The sequence below is a fragment of the Palaemon carinicauda genome, chromosome 42, assembly GCF_036898095.1.
Source record: "Palaemon carinicauda isolate YSFRI2023 chromosome 42, ASM3689809v2, whole genome shotgun sequence".
Taxonomy (NCBI): Eukaryota; Metazoa; Arthropoda; class Malacostraca; order Decapoda; family Palaemonidae; genus Palaemon; species Palaemon carinicauda.
Window position 1 is genome coordinate 807,520 of NC_090766.1, and position 22,959 is coordinate 830,478.

Sequence of the window (22,959 nt, forward strand, 5' to 3'; positions counted from 1 at the left end):
TTCTTGACGGGTTGCGTACACTAGTATTTGAATAAAAGAGCAAATGTTATTCAGTTTCTGAATTGGGTCCAGGATTACTTTGAGGTGAAGTGTCTGTATTTACTAACTTTGTTTACTGCAGCGTTTCGAAGTTGCCCTCGATTCCCAATTCAGGACTTTGATTTCGTGCAGAGTAGACGATTGAAATTGATTTGCTGAGTAAACAGTATTTTCTCGTCAATGTCTTTCCAAGAGTGACTGTTTTATAATCAAGGAGAATTGAAAAGTCGGAAGAAAAGAGGTAATACTGCCTGATATCTTCGATGAAAAAGAGTATTTGTTATAGTGTTCTTTTTATTTCCTCAATCAAAACGATTTATTCTCTCTTGAGAAAGCTATTTTGTATCTTAGTACATTACACGGTTTGGTAATAGGTTCATAAATACAAGCCCCCCCCCTCTCTCTCTCTCTCTCTCTCTCTCTCTCTCTCTCTCTCTCTCTCTCTCTCTCTCTCTCTCTCTCTCTCTCTCTCTATATATATATATATATATATATATATATATATATATATATATATATATATATATATATATATATATATATATATATATATATATATATATATATATATATATATATATATATATATATATATATATATATATATATATATATATATATATATATATATATATATATATATATATATATATATATGTATATATATATATACATACATATATATGTATATATATATATGTGTGTGTGTGTGTGTGTGAGTGCACTGTATGTATGTATATTGTGTGTTGCTGGTATGCAAGGCAATGGTGTCACAGCAGATAACCACTGATATGTATTGGTAGGCTGGTACAGATTTAATTTTATTGCACACATACTATTTAGTAGTTATATTTTACATCAACTAAAATATTAAATATGAAGTCTTTTCACTTTTCCTTTCGTGGCTTTAGATCATATTATGTCAGGCTCATCACGTGTCAGGGTTCGTGATTTCTACACCAACGCGCACACATGCACACACAAATTTTGCTGGATAGAATTCTTCTGGTGAGATACAGTAGTGGTCTTTGTTCCTCAGTTACAGAGAATTCATTGGGAATTCTGGTGCTTTCTACGTCTGATTTGATTCTATAAAGGTTCTTGCATTCTTGTAGAGATCTGCTAGCGGAAAGGCTGAAAGTAAAATGTAGACTGGTTGGATTCGTCGAAATCAGTTAGAAAATAGAGAGGATCCGAGTAGCTCTCTCTCTCTCTCTCTCTCTCTCTCTCTCTCTCTCTCTCTCTCTCTCTCTCTCTCTCTCTCTCTCTCAACATGTTTTCCTTATCTTTTCGTTTCTCGAGGCTTTGAGTATAATTAGATATCTTAGCTATGTAAAGTATTTACAAAAAGTATTTTGGTTAACCGTTTTAACAATGAATTCTCTCTCAAGGGAAGATTTTGCATTGAATTCTTTTAGGTTTTTTTTTTAAATTTGTGATGCCTATCGACCGAAAGGAACATGATTACTCGAGTGTAAAGATGTTTTCATCTTGAGTACCAGTGTGTGCACGCCGTAACGATTACTTTAGTCATCAGAGAGAGAGAGAGAGAGAGAGAGAGAGAGAGAGAGAGAGAGAGAGAGAGAGATTTGACATTTTCCTTCAATTTGGAAATAGACCTTTTATTGCAAGAAAAAAAAAGACCTTAGAAAGTGTCTACTGTATTTCAATAGTTATCACTACGATGAAATATGCTACGTCATATTTGACTAAAAAATTATTGTTCCATTTTTACCGTTTTGATGAGGCTTTTGTCAATCTTTTGAATCCAAGATTATTATTAATGATACAAAGCTTTAAATAAAGTTCCTATTTAGAAAGAGTTATGATATATTTTCAACTTCACTTACGAGGCTGATGATACTGTATCAACGTGGATATATTTACCTTTAATGAAAATGATATCCCGGGTTTGGGGTTGCTGAGGAAAAACGTCAGGAATTCGCGATTTTGGGTCCGTAGCTATTGCTGCGCCCACGGCTTAATAGATTTTATAGTCATCACGATCTTGCTGTCCTTCTGAGCGATGAATGGAGAGAATGGTGAGACATCAGGCATATTTAATGAAATAGCAGAAATTGCCTGATCCTCCATAGTATTAACATATGCTAGAAGGCTTGTGGCTGACCAAATGTATGCTTGTCCGGTTTCTAGAACTTTTAATTGGTTTAGATTATCTATTTTCATTAATATTTTTTTTTTTATTCAAATTTATTATTGTATATAGTATAAATCATCTTTTCATCTGTCAAACAAGTCATAGTTGATGAAAGTTTTAATTAATTTCCAAATTTGATTCATGCACGGCAAATTTGTTACAATAATGCAGTCATCGTTCAAAGTGGTTTTGATTCTTTCGACTCGTAAACGATGAAATCATTTATGTCAATCCATGAAAAGCTTCATCATGTATTCATGGGTTTCTGAACTTTATTAACCTCTGGACAGCTAATGACGACTTAAAGTTGATGGGTTTTGTGATCGAATCTCCTCAATTTTTTATCAGTTGCTGATTATTTCTCAAGTTAATTAGGTATACCATAGGATTGACGTCAGTTAATTATTTTGTTTATTATTTTATTGTGCAATTGACACAACTTGAATTTTTGTGCATAGATAATGTTCACTGAGTTGCAAATAAATATTATTGTAATGGTGTACGCAACCCATCAAAAAGGACGACTAAATAATTAGATGGATATGCTCTCTCTCTCTCTCTCTCTCTCTCTCTCTCTCTCTCTCTCTCTCTCTCTCTCTCTCTCTCTCTCTCTCTCTCCATTTGAATGCTGATTTCCATCTTGACTCTTGCAAGAGCCAGACATCACATGATGCAATTTGTGTAGATGGTCATCCCACGCAAGTAAAGCAATTAAAAGTTGGAGTAGGTTCCTTCCTTGAAGATTAATGACCTTAAAAGAGGATTCAACACAAGCTTACATATTAGATCAGCTTCAACATTCCTCAAATGCTATGCTAATTGCCCTATAACTTTATATGGATTATATTTATGCTTGGCGAAGACAGTTTACAAGAATGTTTTAATACTTTTTGCTTGATAACACTATTTATATTTAGTCGTTATTTTGATGTCAGACAATGACATTAAACCTTGTGGTGATTGGTTTTGAGGATTTTTTTTTTTTTTTTTTTGCCATTTTTTTTCGGATTTTGATACTGTTTACTCTTTACATAGGATAAATAATGCCATGTAGAATATGTAAAAATGCTCTTGAAATTTAGATACTTTTCCATTTTGAACGGATGAGGAATGGAAAATGATGGAATATCTCCCGTTATTATTTCATTTATACAAATTGCCATAAAGCGAATCACAGTTTTCTCATTTGGATATCAAAAAGATCTCATTCAAATTTTGCCACATCCAGTCAGTCCACTGACAACTTTCAATAAATTATTCTCATAGTTTCAAGGGATTTATACCAAAAGAGAATTCAGGAAAGATGCTAGAAAAAAATTGTATGTTGATGACCTGTAAGTTCAACCCGAGTTCAACTTTCTGAATTACTCTGGTAAAAACCTCCGAAATTTTGTCAGATTTTTTCTCCAGTGCTCGTAGAGAGAGAGAGAGAGAGAGAGAGAGAGAGAGAGAGAGAGAGAGAGAGAGAGAGAGAGAGAGAGAGAGAGAATCTATTTGATCTACTCTTTGAAATAATTATAATTATTTGAGATGTATTTTTCGTATATCATAGAGAAAATTAAAATTTTGGATATAATGTAAATGTATTTTGCGGTCTCCTTATTTAAAACATCATTAAACATCATACATTTTTTATTATGTTTTTTAATGTGCTTACCTTCGTATGTACGAAATGTTTCTTGAAGAAAAATGGTGCATTTACCCATTTCACTAAAATTTACATTCAAAATGCATATACACATGAAAATTTGCTCTTTTTCAAAAATAATACTACCAGTGTGAAATCTGACTTCGAATCGGATAGCATACATATACATTACTTGGCTCCACATTCTTGGAAATACAATACCACATAAATATGAATGTATGCTACCCTTTATGTTATTTTTCATATATTAACAAAAGTTAATTGATTACGTGAATATCTGCACGCTGCTACAAAATTTCTTGATACAATTTATTAGTAAAAGGAAAGGCAAATACGGCATTCACAAATGGAAGGATTTTCAACTGGAATGATGCAGGATTATGAAATCATATTCAGATTAAAATTCATATTATGTAAAATATTAGCATACCAATGAACGCAACCCCGGTAGAAAATGAGGGCTAAATATTTAGATATGTACACATGCGCACACGCATTCAATCCTCCCCACCCATCCCCCTCTCCAAAATACAACCTGACAGTTTCGGCAATTTGCAACATTGCAGTTTCAGTGTACCTCTTGGGATATCCCCCTCTTTGCCGGAGTATGACTAGTCCTCTCCCCGTACCCGGTGGATGATGAGAGACACCGAGTAGTCGTAGGTCATGCAATACTGTTTAGCGTGATATATATATATATATATATATATATATAGATATATATATATATATATATATATATATATACAGTATATATATATATATATATATATATATATATATACAGTATATATATATATATATATATATATATATATACATATATATATATATATATATATATATATATATATATACAGTATATATATATATAAAGGTCTATAGATTATGCTTATATCTATAGACCTTGAATATATATATATATATATATATATATATATATATATATATATATATACATATATATATATATATATATATATATATATTACTTATATATATATATATATATATATATATATATATATATATATATATATAAAACCATACAGATACGTAACTGTATTATAGAGAGGAGATTAGGAACTTCTATAGTTCTTTGTGAATTCTCAAGCAACGTAGAAATTAATTTTTTATCTTCGTGTTAGATTACTGGACATTGAGTTCTCTTTTCCTCCTTCAAGCAAAAGTGTTGCTGATACAGAATAGCGTCTGAGAAGTTCTTGTCATTCTGTTGTCTTCTTTAAGAATCAACGGTCTCGCCGAATATATATATATATATCGTTCTTGCTAATTTTGCAGAACGTCGAGGTGCCAGTGTGTAACACCACCAATTTTAGACTTTTTTTTTTAGTCTTGACAGCTTTTACTACCCATTACTCTTTATTGGAAGAAATAAGTTTTCAAAAGGCTAAGGGATTATATATTGCCAGACGTTAGTTAGTACTTTGTATATTAGTGTTTCATTATTATGTGAAAGAATATTTTTAGAGACTTGATTTATATATTTCATTGGTCGCTTAATGTGGTCGTTGAAATCATGGTTTTGATTTAAAAGGAAACTGGCATGTGGGAGGAAATCAGTATAGTACCTTTTAAATATATCCCTTGATTACAATGACCGAAAAAATACGAATGAAAATATAAAAGGAATCCAAAGATATCCCATTTTTTAGGGCGTTTTGTATTGAAGTCTTTGGAACTAATACACACATACATATGTTATATAATATATATACATATATATATATATATATATATATATATATATATATATATATATATATATATATATATATATATATATATATATATATATATATATATATATATATATATAGTCTTGCTCTTGTTACGGTAATTTTTCCTGATAATTGTGCTTATGTTTTCCAAGATGTTAACAGACCCTCGAATATATTTGCCACCTTGTGGTAATTTTTTCATCAGCATTTTGCGTTTATATCTCGACTGCTACCATGGCTCTGAATAGGAAATGAGATCAGGCTTCTCACAATTTCACAAGTGCTCGGGAGGGATCTAAAAGGAACTTCTAATTGACAGTTTCCTTGGGCTCCTTACCGTAATAAAAAGATATTGAATTGTGTTTCACGTGTTCCTGTGCAACAGAAATAAATGTTCAAACAAAACTAACTCCTAAATTATCTCCCATTTGCCCTTGTTATGTGTTTGTAAAATATAATGATAAAAAAAGGTTTTACCAAATGCAAAGACTCTAATTGTAACTGTAATTAGTTCTTAAAAAATATTCGGTGTGTATATTCAACATTAGTAATAACCGTTTGCCAACTGGATGGAAATAAGAATCACTTTCCCTTTGCCTACACATAACACCTAATAGTCTGGCCTATTCTTTACAGATTCTCCTCTGTCCTCATACATCTGACAACACTGAGATTACCAAATAATTCTTCTTCACCCAAGGGGTTAATTCAGTGGCTACTTTCCTCTTGGTGATTGTAGAAGAGAGACTGTAGCTATGGTAAGCAGCTCTTCTAGGAGAATTATTCTCCAAAATCAAACTATTGTTCTCTAGTTTTGGGTAGTGCCATAACCACTGTACCTTGGTCTTGCACTGTCTTGGGTTAGAGTTTTCTTGCTTAAGGGTACACTGGGACACACTATTCTAATCATTTTTCTCTTCCTCTTGTTTTGTTAAAGATTTATAGTTTATAAAGGAAATATTTATTTTAAGGTATTCTTCCTTGTTTCCATTCCTCACTGGACATTTTCCCTGTGGGAGCCCCTGGGCTTATAGCATCCAGCTTTTCCATCTAGAGTTGTAGCTTAGCAAGTAATAATAATAATAATAATAATAATAATAATAATAATAATAAATTGGAAACCTCCTTGTTAGATCTGCCAAGCCCTCTCGGATCCTAGCTTGGGTGGAGAGGGGATATGGCTTGGGCGCTGATCATGGTTTGCAACACACATACATACATTCATGCATACGTACATACATACATACCTACAACGGCATATAACAGGGTCCAAATGACCATAATTTATTAAGAGACTTTTCTAACAGATATGTTCTCTTGATAAATTATGGCCTTTATAATGTCTTTTGTGGACCCAGCGGTATACTGTTATATATATCCTCCAGGAATCCTTATATTCATGTCTGGGGTTGGGCCAGATTTCCATCACCCCCAGGCCAGTGCGGATTTTAGATGGTGGTTGAGTTTTGTCTTATCGCTCACAGTTAACCATCTTGTAATCATTTTTTTTAGTGACGCAGATTTGCACCGACTCGCAGGGGTGCCCTATTAGCTCAGAAAATTTTTGTCCGAATATCATTATTGTTTTCAAATAATTACGAATCGAAACTTATTTACTAAACTAAATTTCTCCCTGAGATTTAGGTTTTGTCAATAAATAATGTCAACAAATAAATATAATATAAAGTATCGTGATTGTAAATCAAAATTTAATAACATCACCTGCCGAAGTCAACGACAGGAGCTTGTTTTCGGATACACGCTGCATAATTTTGTAACTTTTCACATATTTTAACACAAATTGAGACAAATTACATTAAGAATAAGTAAAAACATTTTATTATAAACTTTCTTTGAATACCAGAATCTACTAAAAACGTGGAATTGATAAAACTAACTCATGGTGAAAATAGCTGTTAGGTAAAAGCAAGACTCACTTAGAGTAGGGTCCTGGGTAAAACGAGCATTCTTTGGTCAAACACCAAAGAGGGAATGGAAGGGAGATTGTAACTCTTCGATATGTATGTATATGCATCTATATATATGTTACATATATATATATATATATATGTGTATACATATATATGTATATATATATATATATATATATATATATATATATATATATATGTGTGTGTGTGTGTATACATATGTATATGTATAACATATATATATATATATATATATGTATATATATATGTATGTATGTATGTATACATACATACACATAAATATATACATACACACATAAATACACGCGTGTTTGCCGGCGTGTATGTGTATGTAAAGCAGATACAGCAAGATATGTCTCCCGGTCCAGAAAAACAGGATTTCTCTGTCGATTTGCTAACGATGCATCTCTCTCTCTCTCTCTCTCTCTCTCTCTCTCTCTCTCTCTCTCTCTCTCTCTCTCTCTATATATATATATATATATATATATATATATATATATATATATATATATATTCCTGATACAAAGGAAGCAAGTGTTCATGAAAGGAGAAGCTTTATTATAGTTGAAGAATTGTCAATAAAGTTCTTTCAATACTTGGAACCCATTGCTATCTGTAATGAATTGCGAATTGACGTAAAATGTCTTGTAGGTGTCAAACCACTTCTTATCTTAAAGGAAGCTTCTCAACTCTTTTTTTTTTTATTTTACTGTTTTTAAGGGAGGTATATTTGATTGAAACCTCCACTTAGCTTGGTTTGGAAATTGGAAGAATCTGTCAATATTTCGACACGAGGAGAAATCTGATGGCATGTTGGGTAAAGGGAAAAGGTCCATCGCCCTTTTTTGGGGGGGAATTGTTGCGTGTCAGGTTCAAAAGGGAATGTTATTTTAGTTCGGAAATCTCGGTTAGATTCTACAGATATTAGTTGTGTATAAGAAAACATGATTCAGTATAAATATAACACCTTGAAATGGAAAAGATAACTCATTAATTTTGGTTATTATTTGTAATGCTCTACCATATTCTATAACATTTTCTATTTAGTTAATGTCATACGAAAACTATAACGGCAAGGACTTGTTATTATTATTATTATTATTATTATTATTATTATTATTATTATTATTATTATTATTATTATTACTTGCTAAGTTACAACCCTTGTTGGAAAAACGGGATGCTATAAGCCCAGGGGCTCCTACAGGGAAAATAGCCAAGTGAGGAAAGGAAACAAGGAAAAATAAAATATTTTAAGAACAGTAACAACATTAAAGTAAATATTTCCTATATAAACTATAAAAACTTTAACAAAACAACAGGAAGAGAAATTAGATAGAGTAGTGTGCCAGAGTGCACCCTCTAGGAAGAGAACTCTAACCCAAGACAGTGGAAGTCTATGGTACAGAGGCTATGGCACTACCCAAGACTAGATAACAACGGTTTGATTTTGAAGTGTCCTTCTTCTAGAAGAGCTGCTTACCATAGCTAAAGAGTCTCTTCTACCCTTACCAGGAGGAAAGTAGCCACTGAACAATTACAGTGCAATAGTTAACCCCTTGATGAAGAAGAATTGTTTGGTAATTGCAGTGTTGTCAGGATTATAAGGACAGAGGAGAATCTGTGTAGAATATTCCAGAATATTCGGTATATGTGTAGGCAAAAGGGAAAGAGAACTGTAACCAGAGAGAAAGGTCCAATATAGTACTGTCTGGCCAGTCAAAGGACCCCATAACTCTCTAGCGGTAGTATCTCAACGGGTGGCTGGTGCCCTGGCCAACTTACTACCTATATACAGCATTATCTGTAACTTATCCTTATCTTTTTTTTTTAGCATTGATTAGATATTACATTATTCCACAGGTGTGTGTACTTAATATTGAAAATTCAATAGATTATATATTATTAGATTCATGCAAACTTTTGTTGAGCATATTCTGCCACGTATTACATCCAGTAGGGTGAAGATTCTTGTATAGCAAGGAATTAATGTAAGAATTAAGTCCCCTTTTTTATCTGAACGTTTGTCTCAGACATCAAGTTTTTCTTAAATGAATCTCGTAGAACGGTTCAGTGATGTGTGCATTGTGGATTAGATTTCATTTCAATTTCAATCTGGGAAATGATGCAGAAGACTAATTTTATCTCTATGTAAGGAGGATTCTTTGCTTGTGGATTTCAGTTGTTTCTTGGATTTTGAAGACTTTTTGAAGTGTAGTTTAGTCATGTACACTCGTACACAGTATTGTACTTAGCGTTTGTAGTAAATCCGGAAGATGTTTGGTATTAAATCGGTTTAAATATGCTTTTGAATATCTAAAAGTTTTTTTTTTTTGGTGGTTTCGACCATATAATTTAAATCTAATTAGTAAAAATATACATGAAAGATTGAACGAACAGAGAGAGAGAGAGAGAGAGAGAGAGAGAGAGAGAGAGAGAGAGAGAGAGAGAGAGAGGGGAGGTGGCGACCTAGTTCCAAACTCGACGCAGGAAAAATCTGAATTCTTAAAACTCTCGTGTTTATTTGAATTCTGAAAGTATTAAGATCGTCTCTGAAAAGCCTTCCCTTTATACACCCTCTCTTGTCATGTAAATCAGTTTTGAATACAAGAACTTACAGTTCTGATATCAGCGTAATTGTATTCAGCAGATTTTAATAAATGAATACTCTTTTAATCCCAATAAAGCAAAACATTCCGATTTATTTCCATGAGGTGAACTATCACATCTCCCATGTCTGGTCTCTCATTCCCTTTTAAAGAGTCTATGCTTTTATATCACTTCCAGAAAAGAATGTCGTCTTCTCGGCACGTACAAAATTATTTTTTTTATTAGATTAATATACTTTTTTTCTCCCTTCAATAGTTGGTGCGTAGAGACCTTTTTCGTTGATATCCTGGATGCGTATGGAGGTGACATCCAGGTCTCCTAAAATTATTATCTTTTCGAAGGATGGCGAAACAATTTTTATATATTAAAAAGTACACACCAGACTTTTCCTTGTGTATATGTAAATCTGCCTCAGTACCTAATATAGAGACAATATTGACATAGCACGTTTTCATTCCTGGAATGATATAAAGTTAATCTTATTTTTCCAAATCCATTTACTCACTCACTCTCTCTCTCTCTCTCTCTCTCTCTCTCTCTCTCTCTCTCTCTCTCTCTCTCTCTCTCTCTCTCTCTCTCTCTCTCTCTCGTTGTATTTAGTAAATATAGAACATTTGTAAGCCCTTGTATTTTAATTTATATGGTTCTTATATGTATTAATACGGTCTTGCTGAAAGTTAACACGAGAAATTTAGCCATTAAAATCGTATCAATTAATTCTGCCTTTGAGTTGTGGAAACCCTTTGGTTCTCTCTTCTTAGTTCCGAAATTTTGTGGATTTTTTGGGGCGTTTTGATAACATAACGTTGTGTTTTTATTCGATGATTTGCATATGATTTCTTTTTCTGTCATTGTTTTTGTACGAATTCCAAATTAAGGATCGTAGATAGCATCTGATATGTCTCTTAAAGTACGTACAAGAGGCGGACTAAATAGTGCTGTGCTCCTGTCGCAAAAACTGTGAACTAAATACGAACCATTAAAGATGCATATTCAGACCGCTCTCTCGTTCTTAAAGTTGAACCGAGGAATTAAGTGTAACAACTGAATTAAGGATTTCCAAGGGACCTTTTATACATTTTTTAATTGGATAACGTTGTTTTGCATTCTTGAATTCCTAAGAATTAGTGCTAGCATTGTCCTTAAAAGTTTAATTTTGGTTTCTGAGGATGAAGTTTTTATGAGGAAATTATTCCCACATTTCTTCTTTTAGTGAATAATACTGTTGTCTATTATCTTAAACTTAAGTATTAGATTATTGGTTCTTATTGCTCAGGTCAATAATGAAACGATAGAAGGAAATTCACTAAAGGCGTCGGCTCGAGTTGCTGATTTAAGTTTTAATTAACTTTTTTCAGATTTTAAATGATATTTCATTACCACTTCAAGCATTTGTACATTATTTTTTATTCCTTCCTCTTTTCTTTACGTGCATCCCATCTCCTTTTCTTCCGACATGCAGTTCAAGTCTTTTCACTCTCACTTAATATACTTCAGTTATATTCTCTTTAGCCCTAAATTGCCTCCCATGCCCCAGCAAGGGCCAGTCCAAATTCTTATAAAAATATAGGCATTTCAATTAAAATGTTTAACTGCTTAGCAGCTGTATTTATAATAATAAAATTTTGGTGGTCTAATGTTTTGCCGTTATGTGGTTGGAACAAGATTTAACAAGTTTTGTGAATAATGGTAGTTGTATTATTAACTTGCTTTTCAATGCATTTTACTATCTCGTACCACCGCTTTCATATATATATATATATATATATATATATATATATATATATATATATATATATATATATATATATTACAGGCAGACTGTGTAACCAGGTATTTCATGAAATACCTAAAGATTTTAGGCATTTCGCGAAATGACTGATTCACTTAGGGATTTCGCGTAATGACTAAAATTTCCAGGCATTACGTGAAATGACTGAAATTTACACACTTTGCTTGATAGAATTTAGGCAAACTGTGTAATTCTGGTATTTGTTGGAAAACACCAATTTTATGTGTTTTTAAGTATATATGGGTGTTGACACGGATTCTTATTTTCTGAAAGTTGGTTTTGAATCTTTATGTTATAATTAGTCTTTATTTATGAATATCTGTTCATATATTTTCATATAAATTGCAGCCAGAATTGTTTCAAGCACAGGTGTTCACTTTAAATTTAACTACCTGAGAAGTTAATCCAGTTTTGTTTGAAATGGTCTCTTTCTCTTATTTCTTTTAACTATGTTAGCAGGTAATTTACTAATTTTGATTTCTTTTAACCATAAGAGCGGGTAATTCAACAAGTAATTACCGTGATCAATATAAGCAGTTTTAGATCACAGTTTGAAACATTTTGGATTGAAGATTTAAGTAAAACTAATATCCTACTCTAAATATGCAAACATCACAAGGGAAGCTGTCGACCTGTTCAAGTCCTAGTGTATTACCTGCCAAGAAAAGACAAAAAGAACCAAGCCAAAGGGAGTTGTGGTTCGCCCCAGACTTACTTAAGATTTCAATTCTCGTTTCCAAGTCAATTTAATTGACATGCAGTCATCTCCACAAGCCCAACACAAGTGGATTATTGTGTACCAGTGCTTTCTGACCAGGTTTGTCATCCTGCGCCCACTCACATCCAAGGGAGCAGCTGAGGTTACTTTTCAGCTTTTGGATATCTTTTTATTAATTGGTGCTCCATGCATCCTACAATCAGATAATGAATACATACATACATACATACATACATACATACATACAAAAATATCGTATTTATACTGGAGAAGGAAATAAGTCGGATTTAATCAAAGAAGATAATACTGGATTACTGGAAAACAGACCATGGCTTTGATTTGAACTGTAACCTTGGGTACAGGCAATAGAAATGAATTCTTTGGGAAAAATCGTTAATGTGGTTTAATGTCTTGGCATCCCACCAATTGGTTTTATGGCTTACGGCCGAACCATTTTATGCTGCATTGTTCTGCCTGACAAACGTTAAAACTTTTGGTCAACTTAAAGCAAGTTGTAATCTGTATAAGAAATACTAAGTTCACATTATTGTCATTTCCAGAAGAACTCTTAACCAACTTTTTAGAATTATTAAACAATTCCTTTATGTCTACTTTGTTTATTAGATGACATACCCCTTTTGAAAAAAAAAAAACTAGTATAAGTGTAGTTTTTTAATATAGTTTCATATTGGAAAACAATAAAAATAATATTTATACACTTGTAGATGCTGTAAGACATTTAAAACTCTTTATGATCGAAGGTTAAACATTTCTGGCCCTCTCTGCGTTTCAGGATTTACAGGTCTTTATAATTTGTGTATTTATCTAGCGTCATTCGACGATAATACTTTCCCTAACAGTACTCTCTCTCTCTCTCTCTCTCTCTCTCTCTCTCTCTCTCTCTCTCTCTCTCTCTCTCTCCTTCTCGTACATTAACTCCATTATATGAAGAATATTTGCGTCCTTGTAACGAAGCCCATGATGAGAATCTGGAGAATAAACGTACACTGTTAACGGGAAAGCATTGCGATATTTCATCATGTTTTTGCTATCTCGTATCATTATTCCTTTATCCAGCTTTCTTTCCAATCTAGTAATGAAGCCAGGGATGAAAATTTGGAGAGTAAACTAACACTGTTAACGGGAAAATGTTGCGATTTTCCTCTGAGCACATGGTGTTCTTGATATTTCGTATCAATAATCCTTTGTCTAGTCTCGCAAAATGATCCAAAATAGCTATGGAAATAAAAGCCCAATGATCTATATCGACTTTGAATAAGAAGTAACGTGACGTCCATCGTCTCCTTGGGAACATTCTCTTCTTAACGAGGTTTGAAGTTTCTTGTCCGTCGAGGTCGTTGCGGCTATCGTATTCTTAGCTCAGGTATTACGGTTTTTGGTCTTTTATTTTATTTTTTTTTTTTTTAAGTAGTTTTTAGGCTGGTAATGGATGTTTATTTGTTAAGAGGTAGACCAGGCGAACAAAACTTGATAAGTGATTGGGAGGAGATTATTTTTATCTTGAAGCTTCGGTGTAAGCCAAAACGCTTTATTTTTGTCTATGTTTTTTCTCTTAGCCGACTGATTCACCTTTTGATACGCATGATTTCTTGACTTTTTTCCTTGAGAGTTATCAGCTGAAGATTGAAAGACTGAGTGCGCACTAACAGCAAGTTTGTGTACGAGATGGACATATTCCAGGGATTGGCTGTCGTCGGTACCAATATAGCGTTGAGGAGTCCATTGAAATATGTATTTAGCTTTCAAAAGATATCTTGAAATCATCTTATTTTATCTATTATTATTATTTAAAACACATATTTCATAACTGAAAATATACATTAGGTATTTTTTATTTTTTGCCTGGGACTACCAAATCTGATTGTAGTGTAGGTGCTGTATGGGATTTAACGACTTCACTGCGGGGAATGACCATATCTGGGGGCTCAGACGATTGTACCCATACTACGGTATTGACCATATATGGTTTCTCGTTGAGTAAATCATTACCAATGACGGAAAATTAAACACAACAATGTCAGCACCTTAATATTCTCTTACCAAAGCCCTTTCAGATGTTTAGTAAAATACGAAAAAAGGAATATTCATTGTACGATAATATCAGTGATACGTCGGTAGCAATATTCTTTTTCCCCGTTTTCCCCCATCAAAAGGATTATATGGATAATCGGTAGGTTCCCAGATGAGAAGAAGAGTCTGGTCAGTTTTCTTATCTTCATAATCTTCAGCGTTGTTGTTAACGACTGTCTATCTGTCAACATTCCAATACAATTTCACAAAGAGGTAGGCAATAATCAATTAATCTATCTATCTATCTATCTATATATCAATATCTCTCTCTCTCTCTCTCTCTCTCTCTCTCTCTCTCTCTCTCTCTCTCTCTCTCTCTATATATATATATATATATATATATATATATATATATAATGCCTGTTGATACTTTTGTGTTTACACTGTATGTATATCGGTAATCTACTGACAAACATAATATATACAATTACATTTGCTTAAAATGTAAAAGCCTATTGAGGATGAGCAGAGTTAAAATTCTCTAGAAAAATAAACACAAACGTGATAAGAAGTGTATTAAAAGATGCTACGTATAATGCCGATATCTATAAAGCAATATTTACTTTATCCATTAATACATAGAATGATATGAAATATATGCAAATAATACATACATAAGAAGGGCTAACTATAAAACAGGAATTGAAAATAAGTAGATCTTTGTAGGCTACTTAATAAGAACCCAACCTTTAACCGCGACCCCCAAGGTCTTAAAAGCAAAACTAATCCCCCCCCCCCCCGCACGAGTTTAATCCAGCTTTATTTCAGATGTGCTTGTTTTAAGAGTTGTAAGGGAAAGTGATTGAAAGCAGAGGATTCCTCCTCCACTAAGTATTCTGAAAAAGACAAAATGATCCGACGGCCAGATAACTTTTGCACAGGGTATATTATTATTATTATTTATTATTACTATCCAAGCTACAACCCTAGTTGGAAAAGCAAGATGCCATAAGCCCAGGGGCTCCAACAGGGAAAAATAGCTCAGTGAGGAAAGGAAATAAGGAAATAAATAAATGAAGAGAACAAATTAACAATAAATCATTCTAAAATAAGAAACAACGTCAAAACAGACATGTCATATAATAAACTATCAACAACATCAAAAACAAATATGTCATAAATAAACTATAAAAAGACTATGTCTGCCTGGTCAACAAAAAAGCATTTGCTCCAACTTTGAACTTTTGAAGTTCTACTGATTCAACCACCCGATTAGGAAGATCATTCCACAACTTGGTCACAGCTGGAATAAAACTTCTAGAGTACTGCGTAGTATTGAGCCTCGTGATGGAGAAGGCCTGGCTATTAGAATTAACTGCCTGCCTAGTATTACGAACAGGATAGAATTGTCCAGGGAGATCTGAATGTAAAGGATGGTCAGAGTTGTGAAAAATCTTATGCAACATACATAATGAACTAATTGAACGACGGTGCCAGAGATTAATATCTAGATCAGGAATAAGAAATTTAATAGACCGTAAGTTTTTGTCCAACAAATTAAGATGAGAATCAGCAGCTGAAGACCAGACAGGAGAACAATACTCAAAACTAGGTAGAATGAAAGAATTAAAACACTTCTTCAGAATAGATTGATCACCGAAAATCTTGAAAGACTTTCTCAATAAGCCTATTTTTTGTGAAATTGAAGAAGACACAGACCTTATATGTTTCTCAAAAGTAAATTTACTGTCGAGAATCACACCTAAAATTTTGAAAGAGTCATACATATTTAAAGAAACATTATCAATACTGAGATCCGGATGTTGAGGAACCACCGTCCTTGACCTACTTACAATCATACTTTGAGTTTTGTTAGGATTTAACTTCATACCCCAAAATTTGCACCATGCACTAATTCTAGCTAAATCTCTATTAAGGGATTCACCAACCCTAGATCTACATTCAGGGGATGGAATTGATGCAAAGAGAGTAGCATCATCTGCATATGCAACAAGCTTATTTTCTAGGCCAAACCACATGTCATGTGTATATAGTATGAAAAGTAATGGGCCAAGAACACTACCCTGTGGAACACCAGATATCACATTCCTATAATCACTATGGTGCCCATCAACAACAACTCTTTGAGATCTATTACTTAAAAAATCAATAATAATGCTAAGAAACGACCCACCCATTCCCAACTGTTTCAGTTTGAAAACAAGGGCCTCATGATTAACACGGTCAAAGGCAGCACTAAAATCAAGGCCAATCATACGAACTTCCCGACCACAATCAAGGGATTTCTGTACAGCATTGGAGATTGTAAGAAGGGCATCACATGCTCCAAGGCCTTTACGAAAACCAAATTGCAAACTAGGGAGTAGATGATTACCTTCAGCAAACCTATTAAGACGTTTTGCCAGAAGACGTTCAAAAACTTTAGATAATATGGGAGTTATGGAAATTGGGCGGTAATCAGTGGGACTTGAGCTACCACAAACACATTTACATAGAGGAGTAACATTACCAATTCTCCAACTAGTGCTAAAAGCTCCTCTTCTTGCTAACTTGCGCAAAATAACAGATAACTTTGGAGCTAAGAAATCTGCTGTCTTTATAAAAAACAAAGGAAAAATACCATTTGGGTCTACACCTCCATAAGCATCAAGGTCCATCAACAGAGCTTTAATCTCACGAGATCGAAAAGCTAAACTAGTTAGTTTAGCCTCAGGAAAACAGGAATGAGGAAGTTCAAGTTTTTCATTACTCTGTTTACTGTCAAAAACATCAGCCAAAAGCGTTGCCTTTTCCTTTGGACAGTGAGTGACTGAGCCATCTGGTTTAAGTAAAGGAGGAACTGTTGCATCTACACCAAAGAGTGCAGATTTAAGGGTAGACCACCATTTATGTTCCTGAGTTGTACCAGAAAGTGTTTCTTTTATGGTTAAATTGTACTCCTTTTCAGTTGAGGCATAAACTCTCTGAGCAAAAGCTCGAAGCTGAGTATAGTTGTTCCAGGTCAAATCTGATCTGTTACCCTTCCAAAGTTGATAGGCCTCCTGCTTCTCCAAAAAAGCACGTCTACAATCATTATTGAACCACGGTTTGTCCTTCACTCGGTACCTTAGCACACGAGAAGGGATACGCCTATCAATTATGTTGACTAGATTCTCATTCAAAGGGACAACAGGATCTACACTATTATATAATTGTGACCAATTCAAGCACAAAAGATCATGTAAAATCCCATTCCAGTCTGCTTGGGATTTCATATAAATTTTACAAGAATATGATATATCAGGGACAGGCTGCTCAGTCTTCACTAATAATGAAATCAAGGCATGATCAGATGTCCCGACTGAGAACCAACCTTACCAGTTATAACGCCAGGGGAGTCAGTGTATACAAGGTCCAAGCAATTACCAGACCTGTGAGTAGCTTCATTTATGATTTGCTCACAGCCTGATTCAGAGGCAAAGTCTAAAGCTCTTAAGCCATGGCGATCGGTAGGAGAGATAGAACTTAACCACTCCCTATGGTGAGCATTAAAATCACCAACAAAGACAAAAGAAGCCTTTCTATCATCTTCTTGTATCTTAGCCATAATGGTAAGAAGACAATCGAAGATAGAATCATCCATGTCTGGATTCCGGTAGATTGAACATAAATAAAAGTTGTTATGCCTGCCACAAACTTTTATTACCTGAATCTCATGACATCCACATTGATAGCAGGACTTATGAGAAGCAGGGTACTCGGTCCTAATATACACCGCCATTCCCCTGGCCCTAGGGATGGCATCACGTTTCAACATTATTGGCTTCTTGAAACCAGTTATAAGGAGCTCAGATGAGTGCCTCATATTAGAAACCAAAGTTTCTGAGCACAAAAGAATATCATACTGTCTGGACGCAACTGTAAGGTCTTGGATATTTGCATGAAGACCACGAATATTGCAATACAGAAGACGACATTGACGAAATCTAGGACGTACTGGTCCAGGATTTCGCTCAATGTCTCCAGACAGCATAAGAATTAATAGAAATAAAAAAGAGACATCATACTTAAAAACTAGATTAACAAGAATTATAACAAAAACAATACGTACAGAATTATAAACAAAGTGATTGATGATACCCATAGACTATAGTAAAAAGTCGGAAAAACTGGTCAACATGGAGGAGCCGATACACCATGCAAGGCTAAATACCCTCCAGGATAGCCACTTCAACTGAAGGGAGGACAGTAAGGATGGTTTTGAGAAGAAAAAGAATCAGAAAAAGGAAAAGACAACCTCTTGATAAACCACCAGGCATCCATGGCCCTTCTATTAAGCCTGCCCAACACACCATTTCAAAAAAACAAGAGGAAGAAAAAAAATAAGATAGAATAGTGTGCCTGAGTGTACCCTCAAGCAAGAGAACTCCAACCCAAGACAGTGGAAGACCATGGTACAGAGGCTATGGCACTACCCAAGACTAGAGAACAGTGGTTTAATATTGGAGTGTCCTTCTCCTAGAAGAGCTGCTTACCACAGCTAAAGAGTCTTTTCTACCCTTACCAAGAGGAAAGTACACTGAACAAATTGCAGTACAGTAATTAACCCCTTGGGTGAAGAAGTGTTAAGTATCTCATTGTTGTCAGGTGTATGAGGAAAGACGAGAATATGTAAAGAATAGGCCAAACTACTCTGTGTAAGTGTAGGCAAAGAAAAAATAAGCCGTGACCAGAGAGAGGGATCCAATGCATTACTGTCTGGCCAGTCAAAGGATCCAATACCTCTCTAGTGGTAGTATCTCAACGGGCGGCTGGTGCCCTGGCCAACCTACTACCTATAGACGCGATAAGGCTGTCTCTTGATTGAGGGTACAATCGATGCACACTATTCTATCTTATTTCTCCTCTTGTTTTGTTGTTTTTATAGTTTATGTAGGAGAAATTTATTATAATTTTGTTGCATGTTTTCTTTCCTCACTGGGCTATTTTTCATATTGGGGCCTTGGCTTATATTGCTTTTCCAACTAGGGTTGTTGCTTAGCAAGTAATGATGATGACAATAATAAAACGTCTACGCTATACTCCGGATAGCAAGGTCGGTAGCGTCGCGGATCTCTATTATAGAGGTCCCGAGTTCGGTCCCCGCCAGGGACGCGAATACCGTGAGACCTTCTACCGGGGGTATTCCCACGTGGCGCCTGGGGGGGAGGTTAGAGGGGACTAGTAATGGTCCCTGCTGGCTAATGGTCGCCCGAGGAGGACGATGTAAATCGTCTCTGTGGAGACCTAAAAACCTGCAACTTTTAACTTTATACATGGCTGTTCCTCTCTCTCTCTCTCTCTCTCTCTCTCTCTCTCTCTCTCTCTCTCTCTCTCTCTCTCTCTCTTATCTTCAGGTTTATATATGTAGGTGCTCCAATTTGGGCATTCCAAAGAGAAAGTCTGTAGACAGGTAAAAATATAAAGAATAACAATTTGATATGAAACCTTTAAAACTTACCAAGTCCTTCATACCTTTCAGCTTCAGGATGTTTATGCAATGAACATTAAATCATGAAGTTGACTTTTAATTGGATTTTAAGTTACTGAAGTCTGCAAAACAAAAAAAAGACACATTTGTGATAATTAACTTCCGATGAATAACATTGATTTCTTTTTCATTCATCATGGTTTTCTTACAGAAATGAACTCCCTTCACTGTTCAGCCTCATGCTGAAGAGGTTGTGTTGTTACCTTTCGGGAATCTCATTGGAAACTGATCTCAACGCGTCCACGGCTATATTAATTCTTGTTCTTATTCCTATTATCATTATTATGGATAGATCCCTTAAAGGTGGACTGGAAAGGTTTACAAAGTTTTCAAGCTTCATAATTCAGTCCATCAAAGCATTTTTTTTTAACAGCACTTTATCTTTGATAATCGTCATTTTCATCTTCATAAATTATGTATTTTGCTTAGTTTAGTCCCTTATGAAAGTCCTTTAAATGATAGCTTTTAGATAATGCGCTGTTGTACAGAATGATGAATTATATATCTGGATATGATTCAGCATATTCGTATCCAAGAGAGTTAATTATGTCCTTATGAAACGACCAAAACTAAACTGACTTGGATTTCTTATATCCCCCCCCCTCCCTCCCTCCCTCGCAAAATGGTCGACTGTAATTGCATTGCGTTGCATTTACCAGACATTCACAGGTTTTACTAAATATTTGCCATTGGCGGAAAATTACAGGCTAAAGAGAAAACCATACAGTTATTTGCTATTAGTTGAAATACTATTGTAATTAACCAATTTGTGCTTTTGTAATTATCAGATGCTACGGTACATTAGTCTCTCTCTCTCTCTCTCTCTCTCTCTCTCTCTCTCTCTCTCTCTCTCTCTCTCTCTCCTCTCTCTCTCTCTCTCTCTCTCTGTGTGTGTGTGTGTGCTGTTCATGGAAACTTTGTGAGTAAGGTTTTTCCTCTCAATTGTGTGTGTCAGCAAAGTTCTAGATAGTAGAGTTGTACGACTTAGGAATGGCATTGGCATACTGGCAGGTCGAGTTCTGCCTCGGAATGTGAGTTTACTAGGGAGATTACTCATGTGGTTGGATTTGCCCAGCTGACGTTCCGGTGAGCGTCTCTTCAGATGAAATTGGAACTGACACCTGACACTTTTAACCTTTTTGAAATTTTGTTGTTCGTCTTAACGTTTTCGAAGACACTGTTAAATCCTTTTCAATTTCTCGACCATTAGCGCTATGTAATCTTTTTGTGTGAATTGTAATAATTCATTTGTAGTTATCTCAAGTATGAAGTAAAAGCTAGTGTTGTCGTATATGCTCAAAATATAAACCGTCCTAACAATGACGAATTGAGAGAAGATAATTAGGTCGATGCTCCACCATCGAATCGCAATAACACAATTCTCTCTCTCTCTCTCTCTCTCTCTCTCTCTCTCTCTCTCTCTCTCTCTCTCTCTCTCTCTCTCTTTTCATTTATCGCGCTCAGTATTCACAATTCTTTAATAATCCTTTGATTTCTGTATATCTCGTACAATTGTTCTTAAAACCTGTGAAGATGAATAAGTTATTTGTCCCTATGGTTACTGGATCTGGCCATCTCACTTTTTATTATTTTTTCCCACATTATTTACGCTTATTAAGAAACATGTAGTGAAAGAAGCATTAGAATATTGCTAACACTCCTTCATAGGAATGTTAGAAGATGCAACAAAATTAAGTTTTCGGTATAGGATTATATATATATATATATGTATGTATATATATATATATGTGTGTGTGTGTGTGTGTATATATATGTGTATATATACATATGTGTATATATATATATATATATATATATATATATATATATCTCCAGCTCTATGCAGTCATGACCTTTGTATAAATGAGGCCTATATAAGTATGAATTTTTTGTCTTTGAATTTAGCGAGTATCTCGAATATCAACATTACCCCTACACCGTTTCACTCATTATCATTTAAGGAACCTCAAGTTGCAAAGTCTTTTTTTCAGGAAAATGGACTTATGGTAATTTATTCTGATCAATGAAATACCTCCTTATTTGATAATCTCTTATTCTGTGTATATGTTTATTAATCATGTCATTGTGCGGGAGAAGATGTTACGTGTAGTTGAAGCCCTGTTGAGTGGTGAGGACATGATAAGAGGAAAAGAGAGAGAGTGAGGGGATGCGGTATGTCAGCTGGTGGCATTGGCCTTTTGGACCATACCCAAAGTTTCACCGAAATATAACGAGGGGAACCAGGGCCTACACTGCTCGTGTGCATTTGGAAAAGAAAACAAAAATCTTTGCTTCAAATATCTCTATACATGAAAATTGAAAATTTTGATTTCTTAATTGTGTGTGAAATATCAATATCAGTTATATAAAGAAAATTCATGTAGCATTAATGAAAAGAAATAAGTTAGTTTCAGGAATCGATAATGAATGCCTTGAATCTTTAACAGCAGAAACGGCCTTGTGGCGCAACGGATAACACGTCTGACTACGGATCAGAAGAGTCCAGGTCCGAATCCTGGCAAGGTCGAGGAGATTATTTTGCACCATCAGCGCTTATCGCGTTTCACTTAATACGACAAGGAAATTTATTATGGGTTATTTTATTATTTATTATTATTATTATTATTATTATTATTATTATTATTATTATTATTATTATTATTATTATTAATTTTTAGATGGGGAGATCACCTCAGGTTCCTCATACCGGTTGTGACAGTTTGACTGTTGATGGTTTTG

General features: G+C 34.4%; 1 non-coding gene across 1 annotated transcript; it reads left to right on the forward strand.

Moving 5' to 3' along the window:
• The first annotated feature begins 22,674 nt into the window (after positions 1 to 22,674).
• Positions 22,675 to 22,747, forward strand: TRNAR-ACG (transfer RNA arginine (anticodon ACG)). Its single transcript has one exon. It is a non-coding gene; the product is annotated as a tRNA-Arg (tRNA).
• Positions 22,748 to 22,959: the final 212 nt, after the last annotated feature.